This window comes from Neofelis nebulosa, chromosome 5 (assembly GCF_028018385.1).
Source record: "Neofelis nebulosa isolate mNeoNeb1 chromosome 5, mNeoNeb1.pri, whole genome shotgun sequence".
Classification (NCBI taxonomy): Eukaryota; Metazoa; Chordata; class Mammalia; order Carnivora; family Felidae; genus Neofelis; species Neofelis nebulosa.
Window position 1 is genome coordinate 73,385,930 of NC_080786.1, and position 25,629 is coordinate 73,411,558.

At 36.2% G+C, this 25,629-nt stretch overlaps 1 long non-coding RNA gene across 1 annotated transcript in view; it reads left to right on the forward strand.

Annotated features, from left to right (window-relative positions):
* Positions 1-25,629, forward strand: part of LOC131512219 (uncharacterized) — a 364,923-nt gene that overhangs the window by 128,838 nt on the left and 210,456 nt on the right. The window lies entirely within an intron of this gene.

Consider the following 25,629-nt stretch of genomic DNA (forward strand, 5'->3'; position numbering starts at 1 on the left):
GTGGAGCAACATTGGAGAGGGTTTCCAAGAAAGGGCTTCTGAGGAAGAGCCATCTTGTCCCCGCCTTGTTTATGTGAAGAGCATAGAGTGGGAAAAAACAGAGGCTCTGAGGGTGGACTGAGCTTGGCTGATTGGCATTAAGGAGGATGGGGGCCACAGGTAGAGTAACTGAGTTTGGAAAGCACTTCTAACCTCTTTCTTGCCAGCTGTCAGAGAATAGTGTAATACTTGTTTTGAAAACATTCATCAATCCCCCATCATTGCTCCCTAGAGGAGGAAGGTGGAAGCTGTTATATATGTCCCCTGATGGTGAATAAAAAGAAATTATCTCTGAAATTCATAAGGATAAAATTGTAATGATTTCTTGCTAATTATTTAACTATGCAGAAGGTAGAAAGTAACAAAAGGATCAAAGAATTATATTCCACTTAGAGAATGTTTCTTCAACTTTTAGGTGCCTATGGTATAATAAATATTTTGGGAGAAGTTCATGTGACTTCCCAGAAAGACTAAATGTGTTATTAAATGGAGAAAGAGAAATTAAGAGTCAAGATTTTTTTTTTTTAAAAAGGAAGGAATACATGGGGTTTTCTTGGGGAGGAGGTGAGACCATATGTTTTTAGCATTAGGTTACAAATTTGTTTTGTGGCTATAATTTACATAGATAATAATTTTAAGAGCTTACTTTTTCTATATAGGCTGCATTCAAGAACTACCTAAATAGCAGAGGAAAAGTAAATAAGAAGAAATCTTTGGGCAGAAGCAGCTTTCACCTGTATTTTTTTTTCCAAGCTGTGAGCACTCCTTAATTACGAGTTAAAAAAAAAAACAACACACATTTAAGATTGGTAACATATGTTGTTGTCAGCATGTATTTAGCACCTGCAGAAGTGAACATGAAAAATGTGACAGCACATAGGTGGAACACCCACTGCGTTGACTGTGAACACTGTCAACAAATTTTACTTTGTTAATTTTTTCTTATTAGAAAAAATCCAAGAAAAGAATTTAATAGTGCAGGTGTTCAGAGCATCACTGCAAGATGATATAATGAAGGGGGAGGTTATAAACCTTTAGCATGAAAGCCCGGGTCTGGATCTGTGGATGTTTAAGCTTTGTTTCTCACACAATTCCCTCTACTTTTCTTTAAAAAAATTCTCTCTGCTTATTGGTCTTGACAGTCTCAGTTGTCCTGCAAGGCATTTCTCCCTGAAGGAAGGGTGAGAGGCAGCCAGGGGAGATCAGCTGACCAATAGGACCAGGCAGTTAAAGCAGCTTTTTTCCAGAGGGTGGAGATTGAGGTGTTTCTTTTGCACCTTATTTTCTAATAATGAAGTTGTAATCACTGTAGACGAGAGTTCTCATATCAGTTTCTTCCACAGCAAAGGTTCTATGAGTGCAGGTCCCATCTTCTGAACTCTGCAGTCACTCTTGCTTAGAGCAGAGGCCATTTCGTTTACTTGGAGCAGAGGCATTGCTGACATTATGGTTCTAGGCAGAGAGCAAGCTCTTGGAAGTACTTCCTGAATGATGCTGCGGTTGCTGTGTCCTCTTCTGATTGTACTGGCTTGTTCCACCATAGAATGAGAACCTTGCAAGTTGCTTTTCTATGATTTCCCATCATGGATGATTTCACTTCCCAGTGCTGTAAACCAGCTCACTCAGCAAGAGCAGACAATGCTTTTCATTTGAAGAGACATTTCTCCCAAAATGAATTTGCCTAGATTGAAAGGAAGTACTGGTAGGTATGTTAATTTCTACTTTGAAAACCGAACTTCTGAAAGTTTCAAAGTATCCACAGGATCTTCCCCATTCTCCCACCCTTCTTCTTCCATTGGCCTCACTATAGTTAATCTCTCCTTCTGGTAGCTTATAAAAAGAAATCCATAAGGCCAAAGTATTCCAGGGGCAGAATAGGATTCAAGTTAAGTTTAAGTTCAGCCAGGTCTGTGTCTCCCCCCCAGGCCCAGTAACGGTTCTTGATTAAGTCGCGGCTCTGGCTGCGTGGTGTGGGAAACGTTTGCACTTCTCACAGCTGAGAGAAGACCCTGGAAATGATACGTTTTACACCTCTTATATGAGACTCGGGAGCTAGAAAGCACTTCACTCCCATCCCTCTGGGATGAAGAATCTGTTTGCAGTAATCACTGGCAGTGTTGACAGAATGTTCAAAACCATCTGCTCAAGGGCAAGTGTTAACTCTATCAAATCCTAATATTTTAAGCACACTGATCCCCAGGCCCAGGAGACCTCCTGACAGAGCTCTCCCTGGGGCTGTGTGTCAGCCTGCTGTCAATTATTACCCCACCGCAAAAAAGCCTGATACATCAGCCAACTCTGTGAAGAGAGGCCTTTAGAACGAGAAATGCAGCATCAGAATCCACTTAATTCAAGTCTTGTTAGTTTATATGAATCTGAGGCTTTCTGAGTGTGTAATAGAAGATCTTCTTTGTAATGTTTGCATATTTTTTGCATTTAAATTTATTGTTTGTAAATGGGCCTTTTGATTTTTTAGGCCCCAATGCATACTATCTTTAGTATATCTTTATATACTAAAGATATCTTTAGTATATCTTTAGTATGGGTTTTATCTTTTTTTTTTTTTTTTTTTGAGAGAGAGAGAGCATGAGAGCACAAGCAGGGGAGGGGCAGAGGGGGGAGGAAGAGAGAATCCCAAGCAGGGTCCACACTCAGCGAGGAGCCTGACTTGGGGCTCAGTTTCACAACTGTGAGATCGTGACCTGAGCGGAAATCAAGAGTCAGACACTTAACCCACTGAGCCACCCAGGGACCCGTGGGTTTTATAAATTGTTCACACATAATTATGTACAAATAAGCATATAGACAGATATATATCACTGGATTAAAATCCTTTACCAAATTTACTGAGTGAAACAAAATTCAGCTGGTAGATTTTTGGTGTATTACTCTCACAGCACTCATTATCAGCCATCAAGTTATTCTAACTGGTCAGAATATTTATTTATTTAGTGTAAATATACTTTGCCAGCACAATTGCCCCTCAGTGTTTCAGAATTGAAGGCATATGGTACATATTTTTCAAAAATATATAGCAGTAAAAACATAGTAAACCAAACAGGCTGAAAATACTGCTTTCTTGAAGGAAGTCAGTTTAAATTTTTGGAGGACAGGTCTAAGCTATTTCCCCCAGTACGGACCCTGCTGGAAAGGAAATGCACTGTCCAGAACTATCCGTGAGAATGTCTCTCTGCCTCTCCATTCTTGTTAGACATATTTCAGTGTTTCTGATATCATCTTCCATAATGGTTTAGAGGGATTAAAGGAAATACTGAGAAGAAATCTAACACTAAGAAATAGTTCTCAGCCACAAACACCCACAAGCTCAAAGAAGATGTTTTTATTTTTTTATCTAAAAATTTTTAAATATGTTTGTTTATTTATTTTGAGAGAGAGAAGCAGACAGAGAGGGAGAGAGAGAATCCTAAGCAGGCTCCATGCTGTCAGCACAGAACCCAGCGCAAGCCTTGAACTTGTGAACCATGAGGTCATGACCTAAGCCAAAATCAAGAGTCAAATGCTTAACTAAATGAGCTACCCAGGCACCACAATATTTTTATTTTTAAATGTGTTATGTGGAGAATTTCATCCTATGCCACTTATTATGACAGACCTTTGTATGTACTCAATATGTGTTAAGTAAATGGATATGGATTTTGCTATGCTATAGCAATAATATTAACAGGATTTATATTCTAGACTTACAAGGGAGTAACTGGAGGAATCCTGTGGTTACAGTCACCACCACTACTAATGCCGTGCCCATAGCAAACAGTCACTGGCAGTGTGCTACTATGTGCCAGGCACTTTTAACACATTATCTCATTACCTATCAGATGTATTAAATAGGTTCTCTTATTATTATTATTGTTATTATTATTATTATTATTATTTTATTATTATTAGGCCCATTGTAGAGATAAGGAAACTGAGGCTTAGAGACCCAAATATCACACAACTAGTAAGTGGCAGAGTCCAGATTAGAACCTGGACAGAAAGCTCCAAAGCTCATCTCAACAAAATACTGAATCACGTCTCAAAGAGAACTTTTTAGTATGTACAAACTTCTTGGAGACCAAATAGCATAGACAGTACTACATGTTATGTTGTAGAATCCTATTAGATGCTATCCACTCCTTTTAGATGCCATTAGATGCCGTTCCACTCCAGAGGCAATATGAGTATTGGCCTCAGAGCCTAGAACAGTGGCTTTTAACTTTGACATTTTCATTTCCTTTTGGAAGTCTGGAGAAAGCTATGAAGTCTCATCCCAGAAAAATGCACAAATTTTGCATTCATTTGCAAGTGTTTTTTGGGGAGGGGGAAGAGGAAGTGTTTAGCTGTGAACTGTGGGTTTAGAACTTCTAGGAGAGGCTGCCTTGTACTTAAACATGACAAAACCTATAGTAGACACTTAGAAAAATTCTAGGGTAGGTCAAGGGATGGCTTCGTAACTGCTTGGAGAAGACAAGAAAATTAGTCTCAGAGTTCTGTTTCAGACTGAAACCTACCTGTAGGGTCCCATCTCACCCAGCACCTAAAAGCATTATATTTTCATTGTTCCACCTGAAGACGACCTTTAGGATTTCTGATTTGGCCGTTTCTGAGCCTGGTTTGTTTGAGATGATGCAGTATTTCTATGGTTTTGTATTTATTTCTGCCATCTAGAGAACACTGTGTATTGCTCTCACTCATCATTCAGTGTTTTGTTATAGTTCTCATTTAAAAAAAATTTTAATGTTTATTTATTTTTGAGAGAGAGACAGATTGCAAGCAGGGGAGGGGTAGAGAGAGAGAGGGAGACACAATCTGAAGCAGGCTCCAGACTCTGAACTGTCAGCACTGAGTCCGTTACGGGGCTCAAACTCACACACTGCAAGATCATGACCTGAGCCGAAGTCAGATGCTTAACCAGCTAACCCACCCAGGCACTCCATGTTATAGTTCTCATTTTAACTGTGTATTTGTAGAGACAGAGAGAAGGAGACTTGGTGAACACATAGATTTACTCATAATTAGAAATCCTGGTTAATATAAGCTCTTAGATTATCAGGGCCTCTTAGAGCAGTTGCTTAAGGTTTCTAAGCTTCAGTTTCCTCATCTAAGTGAGAATAATTATTTCTCAGGGTTATTTTAAAGATTAAGTTAATAGGAAAAAAAGGATCAGTATTTTATTAGGTACATTAAAAAAAATTTTTTTAATGTTTTATTTATTTTTGAGACAGAGACAGACAGAGCATGAGAAGGGGAGGGGCAGAGAGAGAGGGAAACACAGAATCTGAAGCAGGCTCCAGGCTCCAAGCTGTCAGCCCAGAGCCCGATGTGGGGCTCGAACTCACAAGCCATGAGATCATGACCTGAGCCAAAGCCAGATGCTTAACTGACTGAGCCACTCAGATGCCCCAATTATCAAGTACATTTTAAATGCTCAGTGAATATTAATTCCCTTCTCTGGTTTCTTACCATTTGGGTTTTTTATTTGTGATTTTTGTAAAAGGAAACTCTTGGTAAGGGAAGAAAAGGGAAAGTAATGGTACATTCTAATAAAACTCTGGAGAAAGGTTCCCTGAAAATTAACTTGTATTTATGTTTGGATATTATGCTTTTGTGTTAGAATTTCTTTAGATGAGGCTACCCCAAATTTTTAAAAAATCATCCTATAATTTAAATAAAGAACTGGCATAATAGTTGCTACTTGAAGATTTTTAAAAGGTTGACTTTGCCTTTTGCCTATATCTTGAAGGCTAGCATTTTGGAGTTCTTCTGAAATAAGTAAAGTTCTGTAGCGGAGCTCTCCCCCTCAATATGCAACCCTTTCAAACATCTTCCTGCTGGCGAAGTACAGCACTGTCCTAGGTGCTGAAAGGGGCTGTTGGGAATTAGATTCAGTATAGACTCAAGATTATGCAATCATGAGCAATAATCTTTAAATGTATTTGTCTGTACAGATAGCAGTTGTTCTAAAGAAGACTGGGTACCTCTGACAACAGAATTTAGAAATGATATACAAAAGCACTCTCTAAAATTCTGGCTTTACAAATTAAAGAAGATAATAAATATAAAGCATGTATTAATTGACAGTAAAATGTATAGCCCTATATTAATGCAAAGGACTATCATTATCTTAATTTCAGGATGATCCCCAGAAATAAAATGAGGATCTTTATGGGGTGTGAGTGGTTTTGTTCTCTGCCTATTTACAGCATTAATAATAAATTAAATATGTTTTATAAACAGTGACTTCCAAAAGTACATAGCATTCAGCATTTTCTAGTTGGCTAGGGTTTTTTGGAAAGGTCTTCTGAGAAATGTTAATTTGTTATTTACTCTTATTCATAAAATGTGTTCTAATCTCCCTATTACCCAGGAATCCTCTCCTTTCAAGAATCTAGACTTGATCATTTGGATTTTGGCAGGAAGCCAGAGGTAGCATTCACCTGTGGGGAGGTAGGAAGGAGAGTTGAGAGTCCCTGATGCCACTTAGAAAGAAGAACATTTGTATAGCAGGCATTCCCAGCATTTTTCATGGTCAAGGCCTAATATAGATGAATGGCTTTACCCTTTGGGAAGTGAAGAGACAATAGAAAAGTTGCCAACAAGGGTATGCATCTTGGGTAAGCCTTGATCAAGGAGACCATGAATGCCCGAAAGGGCAAATGGAAGATTGAAATGTGTATTAAATTTTTCCACAGGCTGTAATGGAAAAGGGAAATTACCTAGCTCCCCCTTGGGAGTAAGTGTCTTCCTCACTTTGTGTGGATATTTAGGGAGTGTTGCAAGCTGTGAGCTTCTCTGAGCATGTAAAGTCTCTTGCTTTTGCCTCACTGAGCCCCTTCCCTCTGTTGCTCCATTTCTTCCAGCTGCTTCTGTAAACTCTCCTCTGTCGCATCTTATCCCCCATGGCTGCTCAAATGTGATTCCCCCCAGAGCTTCTCTTCCTCTCCAGCTGCATCTGTTCACCTCCCCTGCTGATCGATCCACTTCTTTAGCTCAGGGACAGCAAGAGGAAATGATTCCAGCAGCTAAACAGCCTTTATGCAGAGAGAATATTTAAATATTCTCAGTTTGCATGATTCTCCTTCACCTCATGCTATGATCAGAGGTTGATGGAGATAGTTTGGAGCTTCTCTCTGTTGGTAAAGACCTGGAGATTTTCAGAGATGAAGGCCAAAATCTTGTCAAGTTCTCCCCCCCACCCCAATATGTACTTGTTTAAGAGAGTTGAAATATTTTTTTTGGTCAAACTCCCTCCTTTTAAGTAGTGGTTACAACATTCCATTTTCACTCTAACTTTGGATAAGACTCTAGTCAAATTAGAAACAGTTCTTAATATTTATCACTTCTGATGGATGGAATTTAAAAATGTGTATTGAATTCTAAATGTTTATGTCACTAAAATTATCTTTTGTTATATAAAATGTATTTTCACAGTGATACTTAGTGGATATTTTAATGTTTTTGATTTTTCTGAAATTTTGTTTTTGCACATTTAAACTGTGAGACATTGTTAAAAATAACCTGTCCTGAGGATTAAATATAGTGATAGACTAGTACAGTGCTTGACCTTTAATGCCCAATAAATATTTATTTCCTGCATACATCTGTTCACTATACATGTTTATCTTTTAATTAATTTTATGTTATCTCCTTATATTGTTATAACAGTTTCCTTATCTATTTTCTTATTCTTGTGTATTTATCTTATATTCATTTTTCTTTCTTTATCTCACTTCCCTTCCTTGCTTTCTTCCTTCCTTCCTCTCTTTTTATTTTAGAAATTACTTCCTATTTTCTTCTTTTAATCTACTTTTCTTCCAGGCTGTCTTCCTTTATTTTGTTTTGTTTTGTTTTGTTACTCTAAGAGATATTGAACAAAGCAATTTGTGTAATATATATATATATATATATATATATATATATTACAATATATATTATAATATATATATAATCTTCCCAAATAAAATTCCTAGACGAAGGATCTAAACAATGCCTGTCTTGATTGCTTTTCTCCAAAGTTGAGCCACATTTTCACAGTAATGTGTGTTCTTGAAATGCCAGCTTCTCCAGCATTAGGTTTTCTTATTTTTCATTTATTTTTGCAAGTTTAGTAAGTTTTTAATGGCGCTTTAAAAAGATCTTTTGTTCTGTTTCCAAAGTTATAATATTTCTATTTGATAATTTCATATTTTAATTTTCCTATATGTAAATGTTTATCATATGCTACTTATTCAGTGAAACCTGAGTAATGATACAATATAGTCCTTTCAAAATATTACATGTTTTGAGTAGTAACCAGTAAATATTAATTGAGTGACTATTTTGTGCTAGGCATTGTTCTAGGAACAATAGGAATCTGGGGATACAATGATAAATGATGTGGTCCCTGGCTTCCAGGAGGTTTGAGAAATTTATCTAGTAAAAGGTAACAAGTATATAAAGTGCATCATAGTAACAGGTGTTGCAGTGGAAATATGCATAGGGTTTAGTGGAGTCACATAGGAAATGGAATGATTAATCAAGCTGGGGATTAAAGAAAGCTCTTATTATGGAGGATTACAGAGGGAGCGTTTACCAGTTTTACATTTTACCAAACTTTTACCAAATTTACCTCTACCAAACTTTTACATTTGCCATTTGTTTTCTTTCTGATTCTCTTGGATCTGTGGTTCTTCTGATTGTTCACCAGAGCAACTCCATTGCTTTCATTTGCCTGGTAATACCACTGGCTTCTAAGACTCAGTAATATAGAACAACATATGTGTGTGCAACACAGCAGCAAGGGATTAAATTACTATTATATGCTTTTTAGGGTTTAAGATGAAAATAGAATGTGATTAATGCTAAATGGGACATAGTCACTCATGCTTTATTTATTTATTTCAGTGCCCAGTTAATGATCATGCACAGTCTCGTTTGAGGTTGATTTTCTCATGGCTACCCACTATTTATTCCTGTAAGAATGTCCCTGGGATGACATCTTGGATGGATGTTTTAGGGAGCATAGTGGACTCTGAAGTGTGTTCCTTCCCATTGTCCCACTCCTAAGGATTCATCTAACTGCCGAAATCTTGATCTTTCTAGTAACAAAATCTTCAGCTCTTTATGAACGATAGCAGTGCAAAAAGATCCTAGGTTGTGGAGAACAGAATTATCTAGTTTTGTCTTTTGCTACCTTTAATAGATCATTTTTGAGGGGTGGACCTATCATAGGTTCTTAAGAAATACTTCAATGCTTGGTTGACTTGTTGGGTTTAGCATTTTTAAAAAAAGAGCCCATATGAAAATGTCTATTTTTTTTTCTCCTTCGGAGGTCTAGCTTCCATTTCCATGTTTATTTCTCCTCCTTCTGTACTTACTTTTCTCAAATGTTGTTATATTAGTCATGAGCATCTTGAAGGCAGGGATTCTGTTCTTTTCATCTTTGTAGCCCACAATGTATAGCACCAGGGCTGGCTCATGGTGGACCCTCAGCAATATTTACTGTACAAATGAAGCATTCATTCCTTGTATTCTGAATTATCCTAGATGCTGCTCTTCTTTTACTTATGCCCAATAACAGTAAGATGTCTTTATACATCTTTATACACCCAGATTTCCCAACTCTTGACCCCACTCCATTTGAGAGAATTGTTTTGGCTCCAGGTGTTTGTATATCCACTAGAGGGCACTGTTTTGTCAGAGGCTGTTCCGGACTTTTGAATACCAGAATGGACACCTTAACTTCCTGGTCCACTTAACAGCTTCAAGTTTTCTATATTTGTTAGTGAATGACTCTGAGCCTCCCATCACAACTATGCTTGCAAAAATAGAATCTTGATATTAAATAAGGGTTACAAAGCAATTGTAACAAGGTTAGATGGAAGCTAATATTACTAACGGATATAACAGATAATGTATTAAACGACAAAAGGGCATATACTAAATAAGAATGCTCATATACATTTAGGTCATTCTTCTCTTCTTATTTTTTTCATATTTTCTTCTGACCAAAACTAGAAGGGCAAGGAAAGTTTTCATTAAGTCTTCAATTTCATTTTTGCACTTACATAATAAATGCATTATATCGTGACTGGAGAATTTCCAAACTGAACACATTATATCCAAATTCCAAAGGTAGCTTCAGTGGAAATTTGTGTTGAATGAGAATGGCAGCATTGAGTCTGTTGTTATTTTTTAAAGGTATAAAGGCTGTATACTATGAAAAGGTTTTTTTTTTTCCTTCCTCTATCAGTTCTAATCCCATAGAACTATCTTTAGGCAGCATCAAATGAACTTCCTGAGCTTTAATGTCAAACAGTTCAAGTTTGCAAATATTTCCAACTTACACGTGAATCAACACAGGGCCTACGTGAGAAGACAAAGCTGCTTGCACTGTCAGTGAGCTTCCAAATACACCATTAACCCAGTGGTGACTCACGAGGCTCTGCTGGAGCTAAGGAAGCTGCAAAAGAGGGAGAAACCAACAGGGAAGGTATCTTTCCCAAGTTTAAAACCTTTACTCAAAACCATGTCCTAGAATTAAAAGACATGGTGGAGCCCAGGACCCTGTCAGATATTATGGGACAGGACATGAATAAGAGCTCTTGGAGTGTTCTCACAAGAATCTCATGATAATCTGTTAGTAAACCCTCTTTTAAATTACACTTAAAGACTTAAAAAAAAAGTGGGCATTTTTTTGTGCCCGGCTGGAAAGTCATTTGTGAAGTGTTTAATTAAGCTTACTTTGATTAAAAACGTAGGCTTAAATATCTGTTGATTTTGTGACAAGCTGTAGATGCTAATTGTCTTGATTGGTTTTATTTTGTATTCCCAGGACAACAGGATCATATATGCAGAACTGTGGTTGGGGAAAAGAGCAAAAATATAATTTTTAAAAAGAAACATGTATTTCTTAAGTTAGCCAGATGTTATAAAAACCACACATACAGGAGGCATTAAGCCTGAGAAAAATTTGTTAAGAACTAGAAAAGAAATTGAAGTTCCCCTCCTTCAGAATTTACATCCAGCAGGAATGGATGATAGTTTTTTCATGAACTTTATTTGAAATCAAGAGCCTGTCTAACTTCCTACCTAAATCCCAACATTTAGGTATTTGTAAATGATATCATTTCTCTTAAATATTGTATTTCTTTTCTGGAGGGCTTTATTAACAAGAGGAGAAACGATTTCTTTCTATCCATTTAATGTAGCAAATTATTTATGGAGCCAACATGTTGACACACTATAAACTGTAAAAAATGAGGCCTAATAAGGTTAATTGTCATCTGAACCTTCCTCTGTAGGCTGCAATCTGTGGGCTTTGATTGTTTCTCTGGGGGAAACTCTGCCCAGATGGCGAAGTCCTCAAGGCCCTGACCCACAAGAGGCCTGCAGAGATGGAGAACAAGGTGCTTCTCCACAGACTAATTAATTTACTAGTATAGCACCTGTTCCAGAATAGATAGGGCTGGAAGGGAAAGCAGTCCCTGGGCACAGTGGCAAGCTTGCGGGTAAATGGATTTCAGCTGATTATATTAAGCTGATGCTTTGATCATCTAAAGGCGTTAAAATGGAAATATGTTTTTTCTGGCTGTTGGCCTCCGTGAGTGTGGTTTGTGTTATTATTATTATAAATGTTGGGTAATAGAAAAGACGGTTTTAGATTTCACCACGTCCCATTTAAAAAGTGCACAGTATATTTGTCTATTTCTCTTCCAGTGTAGAAATGTATGTTGTTATAAAGCTGCACCTTTTAAACATTTCTGCTTTCTTGTTTCCATTTTATTCCAGCCAAATTACTAGCTGGAAATCAAACACCAGCACAGATTCCTTTTAGCTAGAACATTTTATTATGTACTCACACCTTTAATTCAATGTGTGTAATTAGGCTTTAATCAGCTGAACACTATTTGTGAAAAAATATCAGACGCTTCTTTAAATGAAATTCTGGTAAAGTCATGCTATTTAAGCTTTGGTGACTAGTTACTGGCACGAATAAATCCTTGAGTAAACAAGGCTTGGTAGTAAATGGATTTACAATGTGAGTCTTTCTGCACTCAATTTCACTTTATTGCCTCTTTGATTCCCAAAAGGATTAGAGGTAATTTTTCCAGTCCTTTAGATGCCATAAAACTGTTTCCCTTTCCAAATTAACACTATGATCTTCTGTGTAATGTGTTTGGCAAACATGAGGAATTTATAAGACCACTAGTCTTATGTTGCATAGTAATGGAGATAAAAATATGGTGTCTTAGATGTCATGGCCTTATACTGGGTGGCTTTCAGCAAGGTTTTAAAAGGTTAGTGGTTTAAAAATAGAAAAACATTCTTGCTCATATGGAAGACAGCCTGAAGAATGCTAATGCTTTGGCAAGTTAAATGATTTCAATTTCTATTACCATTCTGTGTTAAATTCTGACATTGCAACAGTGAAGTGCTATTAACATTATGATGGGTAAAATTGGGTCTTTTTTTGGGAAGGTATCACACATAATATGAAAACAGAGCAAGCACATGGATTTAACACATAATCCTAAGGCTTATTTCCAGATTGTCCTGTCTGGTTGTATCCTTATAATCTTTGGAACTGTCTGTTCTGTGGAAGAAATTGAAAATTTCATGGCTGTTTTTCCTTGGCTTTGTTTTCTAAAACTCCAAAAACATTAAAAAATTTTTGTTTGAGTGGATTATTTTTCTGATATGCATTCTTTTTTTAAAATAAAAATATATAAAATGTATATAGTGAAAAGAATAAATTCACTGCTGTCTCCTGACCCTGGTCCCTCTCTTCAGCTTCCCTTATTGACCAATTCTTTGTGTGGCCCTCCAGAGGTATTTTAATAGTGTTTGGTATGAATTGAAGGATGTTTGGGTTGTTTCCAGGGATCTGCCTCTATAAGGAATCCTACTGTAATAACCCTGAGTATGTATCTCTGGGCCGGTGGTGCAAATGCACCTCTAGTATGTGTTCCTACAAGTAAAATTACAGTGTCATAGTTTGCATGCATTTTGAATTTAGATAAATATTAAGTTGCACTCCAAGTATGATGTATAAGTGTGACTACTTCTCCACAACCAGGTTTGATTTTTACCCCCAACCTGAAAGGTAAGTATTGAATCTTATTATTTTCATTTGCATTTCTTTAATTATGACGAAGGCTGAGTATCTTTTCAAATGATTAAAAACCACTTCATTTTCTTTTGATGTGAACAGCCTGTTCATGTCCTTTGCCTGTCTCTCTATTGGGCCATCAGTGTTATTCTTGGGGGTTGAAGAGCTCTTTATGGAATAAGGAAATCAGCCATCTGTCTGCCAATGTGCAGCGTTTGTCATTTCAGTGGCATTTCCCTCATATCTGTCGCCTCTCATTTACCATGCCTTCTTTTTCTCTTCTTTTATCATTGGCAGTCTGGATTTAGGGTTGCTTAATAACTCCTGGAAACTAGAAATGATAATGTCATGGAAAAGGGGTTAATTTAGGTGGTTTGCTAACTTTGACTTTTGAGAGGTAGGAGGAGAAGGACTGAAAGGGCAAAATTAAAAAGAGGGTGAAGTGACTTTAGTGATTTGCAAGAGGAGCTTTTATGCTGATAAGACCTTGGAAAAAAATAATGTTTATACAAAGAAAGGCATCAATTTATTTTATCCATAATTTTCTGCTGTCTTTTGCCATTATTACAAGTATTTGTGTTAGAGTAAGAATTTTCTTTCCAGATGCTTTGGCCATAAAGTCATATTTCTCTGTTTTGGACAATTTATGGTCAGGAAATGGAAGTTATTGTAGGGCCACAAATTCAGCGCAATGACCTTGATCCTGGCTGCAGTGGAGAGAGGAGAGAGAACAGCAAGACTGACAGCTCTTGTTTAAGCACAAGTAACTGTTTATGCCCAGCGCCACATCGATGACAAAGTAAATATAGAGACAGGTTTTAGATGTTATGGCTTTATCTCAAAAGAAAATGTATTTGTGAAGTTACCAAGTTACCATCATCACTGTTATCTTCAGAGTAATAGTTAAAAGCATAGGCTCTGGAAACCAACAGCTTGAGTTCAAATCTTGAGTCTTTTACTTCTCGGCTACACGTCCTTTAAGTTCTCATGTGTAAAATAGGGATAAAAGAAATAACTTCATAAATTGTTCTAAGGATAAAATGAGAGAATGCATGGGACTGGCATAAACTCCATCAATGTCAGTTCTGATTCTTAGCTTTATTAATTATCCAAGAGTATTTGTAAAACATTGTCTAAATTATGCTATCCTTGGCTGGCTTAAAGTAAGTGAATGGACATCTGTGAAACGTTCTTACATGTGCTAAAACATGTTACAGCCTTCATTAAACCATAATTGAATAGTTTCTGGGTGAAGTTACTCTGTGGTATCTTTTCTCCTTTTGGAACCCTTATCCAAACCTGGTTTAAAGGTAAACACCTGATATTGTAGTAGTGGTTATCGGAATGAAGTTAGTTCTGGCAAGGGGCCTCATGTATGCTTCTCTAGCCTTATGGTGAATATTGTCTAGCTTCTTCCACTTCAATCCCCATTGCACTTATATATTTGCTCATGCTGTTCCTTCTGTTTGAAATGCTACTCCTGCCTTTACCATTCATGTAGAAACATATATATATTCCTCTATTTGTCAATGAAATTGGTAGCTAAATTTTATCCTAAGTCACTTCTGCTGATGAACAAGAATAATGCAAAAGAACACTGCTAAATTGAGTACGACTATCCAGGATTATAACGGAGACGAGTGTGTTTATTTATTAGTTTTAAGTGAATGACTTTCAATCACTCCAGTCAACATTTCTGATATGAATATTTCACGTGGAATGATTGCCATTGTGTTGGTTAGTTTTGCAAATCAGAACCTATTTGCAGAACACCATTAGGCCAATATATCTTATCATAATATTTGCCAGTACCACAGGTTTTACAAATTAGTTATTGTGACTGTAGTTTTCTATTAACATGAATTTACTGATTAACTAATTTATTTACTTTATGAGAGAATTCATATAGCACAGCATCAGTGTTCCATGACTAAGAGTGAGGGCCTGGATCCTTGGTATTAAAAACAACTACCACCCATTGTACTTTTTTTTCCTTCCTGGCTGTGCATGCCCGACGAGTACCTTGTGGAAAAGATTATAAAATAGTCATTTAGGAAATTAATTGGTAACATTTACAGGCAAGATCCTGAATCAAGCCCACTCAATTTATGAGGGTTCCTTCATGAGTGACTGATTGCAACTTCATCAGAGGAAGATCATTGGAATTGTAGTTCCTAACAACTTCCTTTTCCCCCTGAAATAAATAAATAAATGAAAATAATGAACAAATACCATTTCCATCTATCAAATAAGTAAAGGTTCCAAAAACAGTAGTCAGTACTACAGAATGTAGTGAGATGGGTACTTTCATGAAAAATTGGTAAGGCTGTATATCAGTACAACTTTTCTGGAAAGTAATTTGGCAATACATATTAAGAACCTTCAAATAGGTTTCTTGGCAAAATGATTGATGGTTGATGAATTTAGCCTCCTCTCACAGGTTCCAATTAAACCCAATTAAAGGAAATATGAAAATAGGGAAATATCAATAGCTAAACTATACTACTATAACAACTACTGCTGCTACTACTAATCTAAAAGTAGATTTCCGGGGCGCCTGGGTGGCGCAGTCGGTTAAGCGTCCGACTTCAGCCAGGTCACGATCTCGCGGTCCGTGAGTTCGAGCCCCGCGTCAGGCTCTGGGCCGATGGCTCGGAGCCTGGAGCCTGTTTCCGATTCTGTGTCTCCCTCTCTCTCTGCCCCTCCCCCGTTCATGCTCTGTCTCTCTCTGTCCCAAAAATAAATAAAAAATGTTGAAAAAAAATTAAAAAAAAAAAAATAAATAAAAGTAGATTTCCAGACACAACAAAAAGTTGGGAGATGGATGAAAGAAGGACAAGGAAGAAGTAAAATATGCTATTTTTGATCTAATTTGGGAGTCATTAGATGCTGTTTCTTTATGGGGAAAGTTCTGTGCGTGTGTGTGTGCATGTGCATGTATGTGTGTGTTAAACCTAAGGGTAAAGGCTAATAAAACAAAATAGGAAAAACGTTTTCTAGATTGGTAGAGAAACAAATAGAGGGTATAACAAACATGGTTCAAGACGCAAAAACAGGCAAATAAGAGAAAATAATAAAAAATAAAATAATATAATGGAGAAAATAATATAACATTTCAAACTTCAATTTAGGGATGTAGGCTATATGAATAATAAGGCCAATTAAATTTTAAAATTTAGTTTAAAAATTTTTAATGGTGGCTATAAAAGAGGGTACAGTTTGGTACCCAAGGCAATGGGAGGTCTCATTCTGGATGTCCAGAGGCATGGCAGCACTCTCACTCCTGGTCAAGAGCTCTGGCTATAAATAATCCCACTTACCCAGAGTGAGCAGGTTTATACCTTTCAGTCTAGAAAGATTTAGAATTAATATCCTCAGTTAGTTGCCATGGAAATTGTTATCCTTTGGTAGGTATGCATGTTTCAACCCTAGGAAAATTTAAAACTAAGTATGAAAAGGCAAAGAGAATAAAAACCATAATATATAAATGTTTTTGTATCAGGAGTTACATGCATATATTTAGTATCTTATGTACTTGTGCTGTTGAAATTAATTTGGTCTATAAAGTCTATTCAAAATCAATTGATTTTGGTCTATTAAAGTCCTGTAACTCCATTTTAAAATCATAATTTGATATGTTAAATTGAGTAAGTGATTTAGATTTATATTTTTAAGTTGAAATCTAACTAAAGTTTAAGCACAACATCAACAACCAAAATAATTGTATTTATAAATGTAAACAATGGATTTTTTACTTATGCACTTAGGAAGGTTAGTTTTGTTCATTCAGACAACTGAATTACTTAAAAAAGCAAACAAATATATTAAATATATAAGTACAGTTTTAAATGTTTCAAGGTGTTTAATAATCTGTAAATGTGATTTAGCATTACCAAAAATCCTTAGAAATGATTGCTAAGGTCTGCCAAACTTGTAAGTAGAATTATACATTTATTAATTTAAGCTCAACTTAAAAAAAAAAGAAAAACTAGGTTTTCAAAGTTTGTACCTTATTCCATTGAATATAAATTTTAAAACCAAAATTAAAACGAGTAACAGACATTTCTGTATTTAAAAACTACCCTCAAGGACAAACAAACAGAAACATCTCACATCAACAGATATGGCAGTAGATAAAAATATATCCAGAGTTGGCAATATTAATATTAGAAAATGTAGAATTTAAGGTAGGAAGCATACAGTAGGATAAAGGAGGTCGGTTTATATTAATGAAAAATCCACTGTGAGGATAAAATAATCATGAACCATTATGTGCAAATAATAGCACTGAAACTTTTTATTAAACAAAAATTTACATATACATAAATAAAACTAATAGAAACATAAGAGTAGAAGGCTTTCCACACTAACAGCAGAAGATGTCTTGAAACCCTAAAGCCAGTTCAGTCCTTTCTACCCTGAATTATCTTTAAACTTTTTTTCTTTAATGTTTTTATTTATATTTGAAGGAGAGAGAGAGACAGAGCATGAGCAGGGGAGGAGCAGAGAAAGAGGGAGACACAGAATTCAAAGCAGGCTCCAGGCTCTAAGCTGTCAGCACAGAGCTCCATGCGGGGCTTGAACTCACAAACCGTGAGATCATGACCTGAGCCAAAGTCAGACACTTAACCAACTGAGCCACCCAGGTGTGCGGTGCCCCTTCCCTGAATTTTCACTTCTAGGAATCCATCCTTATGATATCACTGGAAATGTAGACAAAGCTTTATAAGCAAGAATATTCATTAAGTGTTAGTTATAATAGTGAAAGGTTAATTATTCAAATGTCTAACAATTGGGAAGTGATCAGATTAAGGCTCGTAATTGAAAGGATCTGTGAACACCTAAAATTATATGCCAAAGTTGGTGTGCCTGTCTGTAACTTTCATTAGCCTCACATGTTTCATGTCCTCATTATAGTAAGAATAACTAAGTAAGATTTTGAGCATCTATAATCCATGAATAACAAAGCCACTAAAACTTTCCAAATAATTTTAATAACATTAAAGATTAATTTTAATTTTTAAGTAACCCCAAATAGTTTTAACAAATTTAAAAGCAAGCATAACAAAATGCTTATTATATTATATGCAGTGAAAATCAGCTAAAAATTCTCCACATGTATAATGATTAATAAATCACACACAAAGAGCACACATCCATCAACTCAATCATGGAAAGAAATATCTATGTGGAAGCTTAACTAAGGGCAGGAAATTTGGGCTGTTTTCTTCACTGGTATAGACATCTAGAGTGGTGTCTAGCATGTCGTAGGTACTCAATAAATAGTTCTTGGGGTGCCTGGTTGGCTCAGTTAGTTGGGCATCCATCTCTTGATTTTGGTTAGCTCAGGTCATGATCTCAGGTCATGATCTCATGGTGAGATCCAAGTCCTGCTTGGGATTCTTTCTGTCCCTCTGTGTCTGCTCCTCCTTGGCTTGTACTCTTTCTCCCTCTCAAAATAAATAAATAAACAAAAAAATAAATATTTGTTGAATGATTAAATGAAAGTTCATCAAAAGAGTTAATAATGATGGTCTCTAAGTGGTAGGATTGTGGGTGTTCTTTGCTCTCTTTATACTGCATTTTCCAATATTTTTCTTGTGAAAACTGGGTCAAGATATCCCCTATTAACAATTTTTAAACCAAGGAGAAACCATTCTTTTCTTTCCCCAAGATTCCTTTCTCTGAGGCAGGATGACTGTGATACAGTCTTCAGCATCTGAGGTAAATCATATCACCCTGCTGCTTAGAAGTCTTGAATGTTTCTAAGTCAACTTTTGTGTTCAGAGTTTACAGTCTGGTCCCAAAGTACCTTTCCAACTGAATTCCCAACTCTCACATGTTAGAAAATGCCGTTACCACTTTCATTTGCTGTTCAGACTTTGCCACCAGGGAGCTTCCAGGACCATTCTGGCTAAATGGCCATCTTGCTCTTCTTCCATCCCAATCTTCAGAAATCCTGCCCATCCTCACACTCCCTCATGCTTTGTCTGCACCGTCCCTCCCCAAAATGAGTTACCTCTCTGATGTTCTTCAGCACCGATTGCATCTACTGATTCTTTTGGCTCTTCACCCTGTATTTTTACTGCTTTTCTGAAATGTTTTATTAAGTGTATGTTAGGATTTCCCTAAGGTGCTAGTCAATTTCATGGGACTGGGGAGAATGGTGCTTACTTTATGTCTCTCATCAAGCCTGGTAGAGTACATTGAACATAGCGGGCACCAAACACACATTTATCAAAAATGACTGGATGCTACTCAGTCCTGCCACTGGGCAGAAAAGTTGAAAAAGGAGAGTTTGGGAGTCATGCCCACCTCTGTTGATTACTATTTAACGTTGTGACCTTACGTTAGCTAATCTCTTCGAGCCTTTGACAGCAGTTTACTGCAGTCATTTTAAGATCTTACACTGTCTTCTTAGCTCTGACTGACCCTGGGTAAATTATTCTGCCTTTCTAAGCTTCAGTTTCCTCATTTGTTAAATAGGACAACAATACCAGTTGGTTCATATGGTTGTCAGGGGGGTTAAATGAAATAAAGCTTGGGAAAGCCCTTGACATGGTTCAGAACACATGATCAAGGCTTGCTCAAAAGATAGCAATTATTTTGGTATTTGGGAGGACTACAATGGTGAAGAAATGGCACTATTTCTCAACCTACTTAAAATACTTCCTGTAAATTTTAAATGAACTAATGCATAGAGAGGTACTTAGCATGATTCTGACTCAATAGATGTTGACAGTCATTATTTTAGCTTCTTATACAATGGATAAGTAATAGCTATTTTGTCTGTAGGGTTGTTGGTTGGATTCAATGTGAAATTAGTTAGTATAAAATGTGATTAATAGATGATAATTTCCTTCTTTATCCGTTCTTATTCCCCTATCCTTAACCCCCGTGCCCTACTACTACATCTTGAGAGCCTTATGTCATAGTATTATACATCTGAAGAACTGTTGGGTCTTCTAGTCATGTATGAATATAAAAATGGTTTGTGGAGAAATGCTGGTTCCCACTGAGTTTCTCTCTATGTTCTATGTCTCCCAGTGACATTTGCTTTGAATGCATTATGGCTGAAGTAGAGATTATATTCAGATTGTTGTAGCATAAGACCAAAAGGAATCATAATTCCATAGTTTTGCAAATGTAGAAAATGAGGCCCAGAGATGTTCTGTGATTTACCTATGGTCACACAGCATGCTGTCTGTATAGTCCTATGCCTTATGCGGATCTACTTGCCTTTCCTTCCCTAGACTTGGTGATTACCTGTTATAAACCTTAAGACTCATGTGAAACCTGAACAGCATTCTGCAGAGAGCCAGAAAACATACCTCATTTCCTGCTGGATCACCCAGAAAATACATTGAAATGAAAGTTCTTTGCTCTTATTTTTCCCCATAGCTTATGTTATTCATTAAATGGCTATTTAATATAAAGAAACAAATTAAATAGGGGAGGGGGAGGAAAGTGTTTCTTTAATTTTTGTCCCAGTTGCTTTTTGTGCAGGTGGATTGCTGTAGGAGTCCCTTCTCCCGAAGCCCATCTGGGATGTTAGTTTAGCTCTATTGATGTTTAAGACTCCGTCTTTCATCATAACCACATGCCAAGACAATAAGTAATTGAACCACATGTTTTGCCTTTTTAAAAAGGTGTAATCTCCTTCTGAAGTGTAGAGACGTTTAGCAGGATTTTTCTAATTTATCTGTCATCACACCATGCGGGCTAGGCTCCAAGCCCCGACTGCAGTGTCTCTTTATCACTGTCTTTTGATGAACACCTGTTTCCAGCATACAAATATATCTGCTGAGATGCAAAATTAAAATAATTTCAACAGTATAGGAATAATTAGGAACCTTTTTTTGAAAGGTCCACCTGTTCCAAATATCAAAATACCCTCTTTAGTAGCATGTACATCCTTTTGTTACTATATATTGTTTGAACCAGGTATATATATATTTGAAAATAATTCTCCTCTGATATTCCATTAAGTCAAAAAATAAATATGTTTATTTTTCGTTATTCAATTGTAAACCGTTTTTGAGAACAACCAAAGTTCCCTATGTTCACTGAAAGAAATTCCTAAGGAGACTATATCTCCAAAACATTTAAGGGAAGAAACTCTACAAATGTTTCATTATTTAATGACTAATTTTGTTAAGTTAGTTAAGGATTCGATTTCTTCATAAAGACAACAATAATTATATGAATCTTAAGTTAGTTTTAATAAATATTATTTTTTGAAGGAAAAGATAAGGGCCCTTATAGGAAAAGATTTTTCATTAAAATTTGATATATTAAAACACTCAAGTCAATAGATTTAATATGAATAATTATTATTTATAATTATCATTCATGTCAATTTATATTTAAGGCTTTATCCATCATGCTTACTTTTGGCTTTCCCATGTACTTTGAGCTGGGTGGTTTGAGCCTTCAAGATGAAATTATATAGCAACTGTAACCCCCTACTTCTTGGGGCCCTCACCAAGGGTGACCCCCTGTTCAACCACATTTCCAAGAATTCATATAAAAAAGATAAGAACAGATATTTTGAAAATCAATACCCAGAGTAAGAGACCTTGATATACAACAAGCTATGTAATAATTTCCATTTATCATTTAGCTATAGCGGTATTCGCTCTGGATAAGAAGTAACTCCATATTTATCCAAACAGCCAATGAAACAAATTCACAGGTGAAAGCTAAGTTAATGTAGAAATGTATTGTAATTTGTCTTTATTTTCAGAATGTGAAATCTGAAGTGCCAGAGTTTTGGTTGTTTTTCTGACAACCATACAAAAAAGTAAATCACCAGTTGCCTGGCCCTTACATGCAAAATTGTCCATAAGACATTATGTGGCTGGTTGCTTTTTAGCTGTCGGGGACATTTTGGGCAATGGTTATATACACAAGACTAATTACACTAATTAGTCCACACCAATGTGTGAGCAGTAAGCATGTTTTTACAATTAGGATGTAATTTTTAAAAATCCTTTATTGGGTATATTTAGAGACACAGCAGTTTCAAATTTGCCATACAATAGGAAAAGCAGTTATCCAAATTGAATAAATATAAATTTCAGCTTGGGCAAATAAATTAATATATGACAAATGAAACCTACACTTGTGTCACAAGCACACACTTACATAAGAATTATTTTTCTAAGCAGGTATATGCATTGTAGCTCTTGTGGTCATTAAATTATAGGGATCTCAAATCACTTTGCTTAATGTGATGTAGCACATGATATTACTTCTATAGCTTTTACTTCTATTGTGAATAATTATGTTAGCCAGAATAATAGCCCTTCAGAGATGTCTGCAATCAAATCCTCAAACCTGTAATATGTTACAATAAAAAACAAACAAACAAAAAATTGAAAAAAAAACAATCTTGTATCTGTGATTAGGTTAAGGATCTTAAGAGGTCATTCTGTATTATCTTGGCAAGCCCAAAGTAATCACCATGTGTCCTAAGTGAGAAAGAGAAATCAGGAGAGTTAGTGTCAGTAATATGATATGAGCAAGACTCAGCCTGCTGTTTCTGGCTTTGAAGGTCAAGGAAGAGGCCAAAAACCAAGGAATGTGGGCAGCATGTAGAAGTTAGAACGGACAAGGAAACAGATTCTTCTCTGAGTCTCCAGAAAGGATTATAGCCTTACCACACCTTGATTTTAGCTTACTGAAACGTCTAGAATTATAATATAATAAATTTGGGTTAAGCAGCTAGGTTGGTGGTAATTTGTTACAACAGCATAAGAAACTAATACAGTTTTTTCTTGGCTTCTCCTAGTCTCAGATTCCTCATCTGTAAAGTGCTAATACTATTTGCTTATTATTTTTCTATATGAATGCATAAGATAATGCATGTGAGATTGCTTTAAAATGCTCAAAACTTGGAAAAGATAAGATTTTTCAATAAAATAAGTAAAACTATTTCTAAATTTTACAGTAAGACTGAACCATTTGAAAGTCTTCTCCAAATCCTATCAATTAAGAAGTAGTGACTAGAGAACGTGGAATATGTCCAGATTCATTAGAAAGCATCTGTCAGAATGTATCCAGGCAGCCAGAGAAAGGGATCGAGTAAATGAACTGGACAGTATAAAACACCGAGAATATAAGTGATGTCAACAGGGCAGCAGAGATTCAACAGACAGGAAATTATCTCAGCAGGTCTGAGGAAAACAAAAAATACTGGTATTCATTAAAAGAACAAACTAGATTACTTATAGTAAAACTAGTTTAAATACCCCTTAAACACTATTTTCTAAAAAGATGGGTAAACAAGTCTTTTTACTCATAAGTATTCACTGCTGAATTATTGTAATTGGAAAAAAAAATTGAGAACCATCTTAAGTGTCCAACAAGTAGAAAATGATGAAATAAAATATGATTTAATAATAGGTTTAGATACTATGATTAAAAGTACTCATGAAAAGCTTTTAATAGCCTTTGTGGGAAAACAGATACATAGATGGAGTATAATAATAACTACATAAAATCCTTGAAAAAAAACCGAGGAAATTTATAAATTAAAATGATGACTACTTTGTTCTAGGCACTTTGTTAGGTAGTGTGAAACTATAGCAGGGAATAAAATACAGTAATTGACTTCTAGGAATTTATAAGCTAATGGGCAGGAAATAATAAACATTACAGCACAGGTGTGAGGTATAAAGACAAGACTAAGGAAGAATAGGGGAAGTTGAGATTAGATGACTCATGGAAGAGGTAGGGTCTAAGCAGGGCTTTTATATATGACTAGGACATAAAGAGATTGGGGAGGACAGGAGCATGTGTGGGTAGAGTTGCCATTGGCACTGGCAGAGAACAAGGAGAGGATAAGGGTATGCTTGGAGAGCACTGAATATTCCCAGGCACTCAGAGTAGAGTTTGGGGAAAAATCATAAAAGACTGTGATAGAATGAGAACGAAGAGTTGGAAAGGAAGCTGAAGGCTTGGCTGGTATATCTGGATATCAGCTTTGCCCACACTAAACCACCAGCTTCTTGACACTGAACCACCAAGACAAAAGACTAAGAAAAAAGGCATACAGTTATCTTAATATTTTACAGTAAGGTGGTTGACTACGTGTTTGCTCATCATTTAAATATTAGGGATGTTGAAGACACATCGATAGAACAAGTGGATTGTCCCACTGATTATATCTACTGGGGCAGAATTTTAAAGAGGTGATTCCAACTGGCGCCTCATTTGTCCCAGTCAGACCCTGTGATGACTGCCTTAAGTAGTACTGTTACTAGAATTCAAATGCAGAACCTTGAGGTTGGCTTCTTCCATATTCAGCAAGTCCTCCCTCCCCCAACTTCTGTAACTTTTATTTGGTATTTGTTATACACATTCTCTCTCCTTCCCCAAACAATAGCTCTTCAGTGGATAAAGTGGGGTCTTCTTATGTTTGTTCTCCTTTCTCCTGTATTTGGGCATAGAAGGATAAACATAAAAGTTTTTTAAATAAATGAATTGGCATTCGGTCCATTTGTACCAATTGTGTTCAGCAGCACCTGCTCAGCATTTAGATTGGAAAGATTTCTGTTGGATTTAGAAGCCCTTGCCTGAGATATTTAGCAGGACCATGGCAACATCCTGAGTCCTCCAGTGTTACCTTACCCTTTTTCCCATTTCCACTATGTTTTCTGATTGAACATATTAGTCATAATGTGTTTTGCATGGTTCATAATTTAATTTTCCTTCCTTTTAAACTATTAATATAAATGTCTAGATTGAGAAAAAATAGCTCCATCTCCTTTTAGAAGATTTCTTTCCCAAATGGTATTTTAAAATCCTTTCTGTCTCCATCGGTTATCTGATCTGTTGGCAGTTTATGCTCCACTCTTTAAGGGTCTCTTTAATGGTGTGTTTTCCAGGTCTTTTGTCACTATTACTACCCCTTGGATTCTTTCCGGATTAGCAATCTATGTCTCTGTGTGTGTATGTGTGTATACACACATACATATATATGTACCCCCACACACACACACACATACAGCCAAAAAATTGCATGTAGTTTTCCAGATGGACTTTTAGGAGTGTGATAAACAATGGAATAATTGCTTCCCATGTGAGCTTCGGTGACACCCAAATGGATTCGTAGGTGTCCTGTTTTCCTTTCTGTTATCCCAAAGAATGATGTTCATTAAGAAATGTTCAGATCTTTGCTTGAGAAAAAGTTAATGAGGAAACGTTTTGCTAAGGAACGAACTAGGTGATGCCAAAATACTAAAAAAATTATCTAAAAAATGGCCATTTCTGTTGGGAAATATTACATTTGATAGAAATCTTAGGCTTCAACTAAGTAGTATATTTTGTGTTTGGTGCAGCAGTAGAGAGGAAGTAGAGACACTCGCAAAGAATGGTAATGAGAATATCTTATTAACACCACCTTTAACCATGCAGCATTGGAATTTCCATGAAAAATGGCCAAGAACATAAGAAGAAGTGAGGTTAGCATTAATTAGCATGTCATATTCCTACAG